Source organism: Mobula birostris, unplaced genomic scaffold (assembly GCF_030028105.1).
Source record: "Mobula birostris isolate sMobBir1 unplaced genomic scaffold, sMobBir1.hap1 scaffold_5029, whole genome shotgun sequence".
In the NCBI taxonomy this organism is placed as follows: domain Eukaryota; kingdom Metazoa; phylum Chordata; class Chondrichthyes; order Myliobatiformes; family Myliobatidae; genus Mobula; species Mobula birostris.
The window spans coordinates 10,732-17,646 of record NW_027278172.1 but is presented as its reverse complement, the minus strand read 5'-3'; the positions used below and the strand labels follow the sequence as shown (position 1 = coordinate 17,646).

Here is a 6,915-nt window from a genome sequence, read left to right as displayed (position 1 = left end):
GCTGCCGCACAACGACAAATTTCATGGTATATACTGATTGATTGTGATTTTGAGACACTCCTGTGCCTAGAGTCACTTTATGCACGTACAGTCAATCCATGTATATAAGCTATCTTATGTATTTATATTTATTGTGTTTTTATTATTATTATTATTGTGTTCTTTATCTTATGGAGTTTATCTTAGTAGTGAGTTAAGCATCGATTTGTCGAACTTCTAGTTTTCTTCTTCACCATTCCCCATTCTCATTTCTCTCTCTCACCTTATCTCCTTACCTGCCCATCACCTCCCTCTGGTGCTCCACCATCGTCCCCTTCTTCCATGGCCTTCTGTTCTCTCCTATCAGATTCCCCCTTCCCCAGCCCTTCATCACCTCCACCAATCGACTTCCCAGCTCTTTACTTCACCCCACCCCCTCTTCCGGTCTCACCTATCACCTACCACCTCGTACTTCTTCCTCTCCTCCCCCACCCTCAACGTCTTCTCCCTTCCTTTCCAGTCCTGATGAAGGGCCTCAGCCTAAAGCCTCGACTGTTTACACGTTTCCGTAAATGCTGCCTGACCTACTGGGTTTTTCTGGCACTTTGTGTGTGTTGCCTTGGATTTCCAGCATCTGCAGATCTTCTTGTGTTTGGCTTGGTGTGCTTTATTTATCTCCTGCATCCCATCCAGAGTTACGATTATTTCGTTCTCCTTGACACTTGTGTACTGAAAATGACACTAAACAATCTTGAATGTTTTTCGTTAGCTAAAGTATTCAGTTCATACCCCAGACAGGATCTGCTGCAGGAGCTGGTTACGGGACAGTGCCGTGGAACGCGAATGCAGGAACCCGCCCGAGCACCAGCAGAATCAAGTTGCCGAGAGGTTTCCCAACGCGTCTGCCTATCCCGAGAGGGTGACCGAGGACAGGAGCAGAGGGAAGCTGTGCGTGTCCTCCGAGCCCCCAACTTTGCACCTCCGTGGCTCTACCTGTTCCACAAAACCCAGGATTAGACAAAGGGACCTCAACAGTCATGGCAGGTAAAAAAAAAAAGGTGAACGCCAGAAGTTTTCTCTAGGGTTTCCTCTGGGTGCTCCGGTTTCCTCCCACTGTCCAAAGACATACCGGTCAGTAGTTTAATTGGTCATTGTAAATTGCCCCATGATTAGGCTGGTGTTAAATCGGGAGATCGCTGGGCGGTGAGGCTCGAAGGGCCGGAAGGGTCAATTCTGTGCCTTCTCTCAATCAATGAATCAACCAACCTAACCCTCCCCTCCCGCATAGCCTGCCATTTTCCATCATCCGTCAGCCTATCTAAGTGTCTGTAAAGCACCACAGTCAGCGTAATGCCTTCAGTGCCACCAGGTTCAGGAACAGTTATTACCACTCAACCATCAGGGTGAAGGTACAGGAACCTCAGGACCCACACCACCGGTTCAGGAACAGTTATTACCCCTCAGCCATCGGGAAGGACGTACAGGAGCCTCAGGACCCACACCATCAGGGTCAGGAACAGTTATTACCCCTCAGCCAGGGGTGCAGTGCTGCTGGATCTCACCGGAGTGCCACTCTGGCACCTCTGTAAAAAAATGTCAAAACATACAAGCGGGGAATTTAACAGTGGCCGCTATAGTTGATTGGAAAGAGGCTCTTTTTCTCTTTGTGTTGATAGGAAAAAGAGTAGTGAGCAATGAACGAGACGAAATACATTTCCAAATCTCCCAAATGGCTGCTCTCCTCCCCTGTTAACATTTCTCACTTACAAAATATGATATTTTCTATTCGTACAGATACAATTATAATTTCTGTAAAGATTCAAGCTTCTTTCACTTTTTACATACTTAAAGACTAAACAGGATCTGTATTGGTCTAACCATGTAATACCCGATGTGTGAGGATATTGTGAATATCCAGACACACAGGTACACTTCCTGTCCAACCATTTCTGCGAGAGAAACGGTACGAGGCAGAGTTGCCAACCTACCGCTTTTGATACTAATATTCACCAATATTCGTGGCTTTACCAATCGTTCTTCAGGCGTTCTTGTTTCATACTTGATTACTTGGTTCCAGTTTATGTGGCTGAAAGTGTAAAAAACTTATTTGCTTTGTTTCTGTTATTTTGATACCTGCTTAGGAACACTGCTCAGCACTGCGGGCCCTGCTGTCTGCTCTGAATCAGCCGTAGAAGTAAGCCTACATCTGTGGTGGTCGCCAATACAAAAGTAAATTTTTCTCACTAACAACCCTATGGCTTCTAAGCAAACAACGTTACCTTACTTGCTTGATAATTATATTTTATGATAATTAGTAATACTTTGTCATATTATTAAATTAAGTATTATATGTTTTATTGTACCAGTTGTACACTGAAGTGTAGTGATAGGCTATAATCTTGTTAATGTTGTAACTATCACTATATTTCTGTGGAGCTTGGGAATTCATGTATTTCTTTCATCTTGGTTCAGTGCCTGACATTATAAGAAGCCCTATTCACATATATATGTCACACCCAATTTGTGTACCTGCTCAAGGCGAGTGAAGAGGACGGACGAGTGCGGGAGCGGTCGGCGGTTCCGGGATGGCGGATACCGGAATTCGACGGTTCGGAGGTTGTTGGAGGTTCGGAGGTCGTTTGTGGACGGATCGGGGAGGTGTGAGCTCCAACGACTTAATTTGGTGCACAAAACTGACAAATTTACTGAGTGGCACCTTTGTTTTTTTTTTGTGTCCACTAACCACACCACCAAAAAGAGTTATAAAGGGTAACTTAACTGTACATTGTGTATTGTCTGATATTTTACAGTGTGGGCTTGTATCGGGGTGCATTACGTAGCGTCTACGCAAACGTGAGTACACAGTTTGGTAGGGCCTACGGCAGTTCCCCTAGACGGACGTGAGTTGATCGAGCCGAGCGTTACATATCTATCTAGCTGGGGTGCCTGAGACTTTTGCACACACCGCTGTATTTGTCAACATGGAGCGGAGAGCGAGCTTGTAAATCTGGCAGGAGCAAAGAATGTTGGGAATGGCGAGGATGGAGCACCGCAGGAGGGGTGTGGGACAAGTGGCAGAGGAGGAGTGCCAGTGCACTTGGATGGCATGGTTGCAGACACACCCAGCCCTGAGACACCAGGCAAGGCCATTTGATTCCAAACAATTGGTTTATTGGTCATTACAGATGTCTCTCTGGTGCTTCCCACTCACTGCCTCTCCCTTCCCCTATTCCCAACCATGATCCCCCCTCTCCCAGTCCACAATAGAGACCCACATCAGAATCAGGTTGATCATCACTCACATACGTAATGAAATTTGTATTTTTTTTTTTTGCAGCAGTACAGTGTAATCCATAAAATCACTACAGCACTGTGCAAAAGTCTTTGGCACGCTATTTATATATATGTTTGTGTGTGTGTGTGTCTGTCCCTAAGAATTTGGCACAGTACTGTACATACTTTGATAGAAAATTTTTCAAAGTTCCAAGTTCAAAGTAAACTTTCACTTTTCATCTTGCAGGCGGTAACAGTCCACGTTGGCAATGATCTGCAGAAAAACCGCTTCAGCCGTTTCTAGGAGATTCAACGCCTCTACAGTGCACTGATGCCCCTGTCCACTTACGCTCCAGCCTCTTCCGTCTTGGACGTGATACGACGCCGCTTAAATTTGAGAAGAAATCATTTTATAACTTACTAATCTACTGTGTGGAAATTTTAGTCTTTAACTTCCTACTTTTTGTAAATGTATCTGTTTCCAAAACGTATTAAATATATTTAAAGCTTGCAAACCACTGTAATGTTGCATCAGTTCTTTTGCCTCCCCAGTAGATAACGTGTTGATGATATTTTACCTGTATGGTTGAGAGAGGGAGAGATAGCGGTGGGAACATTGACACATAGAAACAAAGAAAATTTACAGCACAATACAGGCCCTTTGGCCCACAAAGCTGTACCGAACATGTCCCTACCTTAGAAATTACCTAGGGTTACCCATAGCCCTCTATTTTTCTAAGCTCCATGTTCCTACCCAGGAGTCTCTTAAGAGACCGTTTTGTTTCCGCCTCCACCACCACCGCTGGCAGCCCATTCCATGCACTCACCACTCTCTGCATAGAAAAACTTACCCCTGACATCTCCTCTGTACCTACTTCCAAGCACCTTAAAACTATGTCCTCTCGTGCTAGCCAGTTCAGCCCTGGGGAAAAGCCTCTGACTATCCACACAATCAATGCTTCTGATTATCTTGTACACCTCTATCAGCCACCTCTCATCCTCCGTCGCTCCAAGGAGAAAGGGCTGAATTCACTCAATCTATTCTCACAAGGCATGCCCTCCAATCCAGGCAACATCCTTGTAAATCTCCTCTGCACCCTTTCTATGGTTTCCACATCCTTCCTATAGTGAGGCGACCAGAATTGAGCGCAGTACTCCAAGTGGGGTCTGACCAGGGTCCTAAGGAGCTGCAACATTACATCTCGGCTCTTAAACTCAATCCCACAATTGATGAAGGCCAATGCACTGTATGCGTTTGTAACCATAGAGTCAACCTGCGTAGCAGCTTTGAGTGTCCTATGGACTCAGACCCCAAGACCCCTCTGATCCTCCACACCGCCAAGAGTCATCATTAATACTATTTTCTGCCAACATATTTGACCCACCAAAATGAACCACCTCACACTTATCTGGGTTGAACGCCATCTGCCGTTTCTCAGCCCAGTTTTGCATCCTATCAATGTCCCACTTTAACCTCTGACAGCCATCTACACTGTCCACAACACACCCAACCTTTATGTCATCAGCAAATTTACTAACCCACCCCTCCACTTCCTCACTTCCTCATCCAGGTCATTTATAAAAAAATCACAAAGAGTAGGGGTCCCAGAACAGATCCCTGAGGGACACCGCTGGTCACCGGCCTTCATGCAGAGTATGACCCATCTACAACCAGTCTTTGCCTTCTGTGGGAAAGCCAGTTCTAGATCCACAAAGCAACGTCCCCTTGGATCCCATGCCTCCTTACTTTCTCAATAAGCCTTGCATGGGGTATCTTATCAAATGGCTTGCTAAGATCCATGTACACTACAACTATGGCTCTACCTTCTTCAATGTGCTTAGTCACATCCTCAAAAAATTCAATCAGGATGTAGGGCACGACCTGCCTTTGACAAAGCCATGCTGACTATTTCTAACCATGTTATGCCTCTCCAAATGTTCACAAATCCTGCCTCTCAGGGTCTTCTCCATCAACTTACCAACCACTGAAGTAAGACTCACTGGCCTATAATTTCCTGGGATATCTCTACTCCCTTTCTTGAATAAGGGAACAACATCCGCTACTCTCCAATCCTCCGGAGCCTCTCCTGGCCTCATTGATGATGCAAAGATAATTGCCAGAGGTTCAGCAATCTCCTCACTTGCTTCCCACAGTAGCCTGGGGTACATCCCGTCTGGTCCCGGTGACTTATTCAACTTGATGCTTTCCTAAAGCTCCAGCACATCCTCTTTCTTAATATCTACATTCTCAAGCTTTTCAGTCCACTGCAAGTCATCCCTACAATCGCCAAGATCCTTTTCCGCCAAGACTATATGGTCAGTAAAGAAACGAAATAAAAACAAGGGCCCAATCTTATCAAACAGACTGTTGCGCAAAGTTGGAACTCACTGATAAGTCGATCGTTCAACTGCGACTTCCTCCGACCGTCGCTGCCCTTCGGACTCTCGCTCCACGTCCGGCGGTCTCCCAACATGTGTAGATGTAATCTAAGGCGGGGGGCGGGGGTTGTTGTCCCTGATGATGGAGACTGGTTCCCTGTCACATCGCTCTGGGTAGTTTTTTTCTGGATATCCGTTCTGACACGTGATGTCCGGCGCCGAGAGGAAAACTTCCAGGAGCTAACCTGGCAGGGGAGAGACGGTGATGAAGAGCTAAGATCAAACGTTCTTTACCGGAACGCTCTGATCGCCGGTGGTCATTTCAGCACACAGAGAGCGTTGGCAGGGGAGCGGCCTCGGGCTGACACGGGGTGGAATGTGGAGGGAATCGGCTCCGAAATCTGGCCCTTTCCCCCTGTGCAGCGGCGATGGAGGGAAGGATGGCTGGAGAGACGAACGCATCAGAGAAGAGGAAGGCTGGAGAGACCAGCGCTTCGATTCGTGGGGCTGGGGTCAAGAAGACGGTCAGACTGAGCGTTCGAGATTTGAAAGAAGGCAACGGTTTCAGTAGGGAGACCTTCATTTGCAAGGTGCTACCGGATTGCCGTGGCTTCAAGGTGAACGATCTTTACAGCGTCCGGGATTTCGCCGGTTACTACGACGTCACCTTCGGGCATGCCCCAGGGTGGCAGAAGTTACGTGACTGCTTCAGTGAGAAGGGGAGCGAGGCGCCGCTGTCGCTACTAAAAGCGCAGCCCCTCTACGCCGACGTAACGCAGCAAGAGAGAACGGTTCTGGTACAAATGTTCAACCCCTATGTACCGGTCGTTGGCATCCTCACATTCCCAGCGCGATATGTGGAGAGCGTGGGCAAGTGTGAGAACGTCAACGACAGTCTGGGAGTATGGACAAGTAAAGGGCAGGTCAGGGTGAAGCTGAGGGTGGACACCAGCGGCTGTGTCATCCATCCATCCTCAGTGTTCGCAACAGGAGGGAACCGGGGCTTCCTGGTTTATGCCGGGCAACCCAAGGTGTGCCGGAACTGCGGTAAGGCGGAGCACATCGCAGCCCAGTGTAAGGCTGTGCTGTGCAGAAACTGCAAGGTGGAGGGACACGGAGGCCAAGTCCTGCCACCTCTGCGGGCAGGCGGACCACCTGTACAGGGCCTGACCGAAACGGGCGGGCTCCTACGCACAGGTGGCCGGGAGAGATGATAACATCGGAAAGGCCCGGGATGAGGAAGAGGCACAAAGATCTTTCTTGCTTTTTAAATCTATTTATTGA

General features: G+C 47.6%; 1 long non-coding RNA gene across 1 annotated transcript; it reads right to left on the bottom strand.

Annotated features, from left to right (window-relative positions):
- Positions 1 to 2,766: 2,766 nt before the first annotated feature.
- LOC140193336 (uncharacterized) lies at positions 2,767 to 5,801 on the bottom strand. Its single transcript, XR_011884748.1, has 3 exons — positions 5,642 to 5,801; positions 3,769 to 3,830; positions 2,767 to 3,639 (listed from the first exon to the last, which is right to left on the bottom strand). It is a non-coding gene; the product is annotated as an uncharacterized lncRNA (long non-coding RNA).
- Positions 5,802 to 6,915: the final 1,114 nt, after the last annotated feature.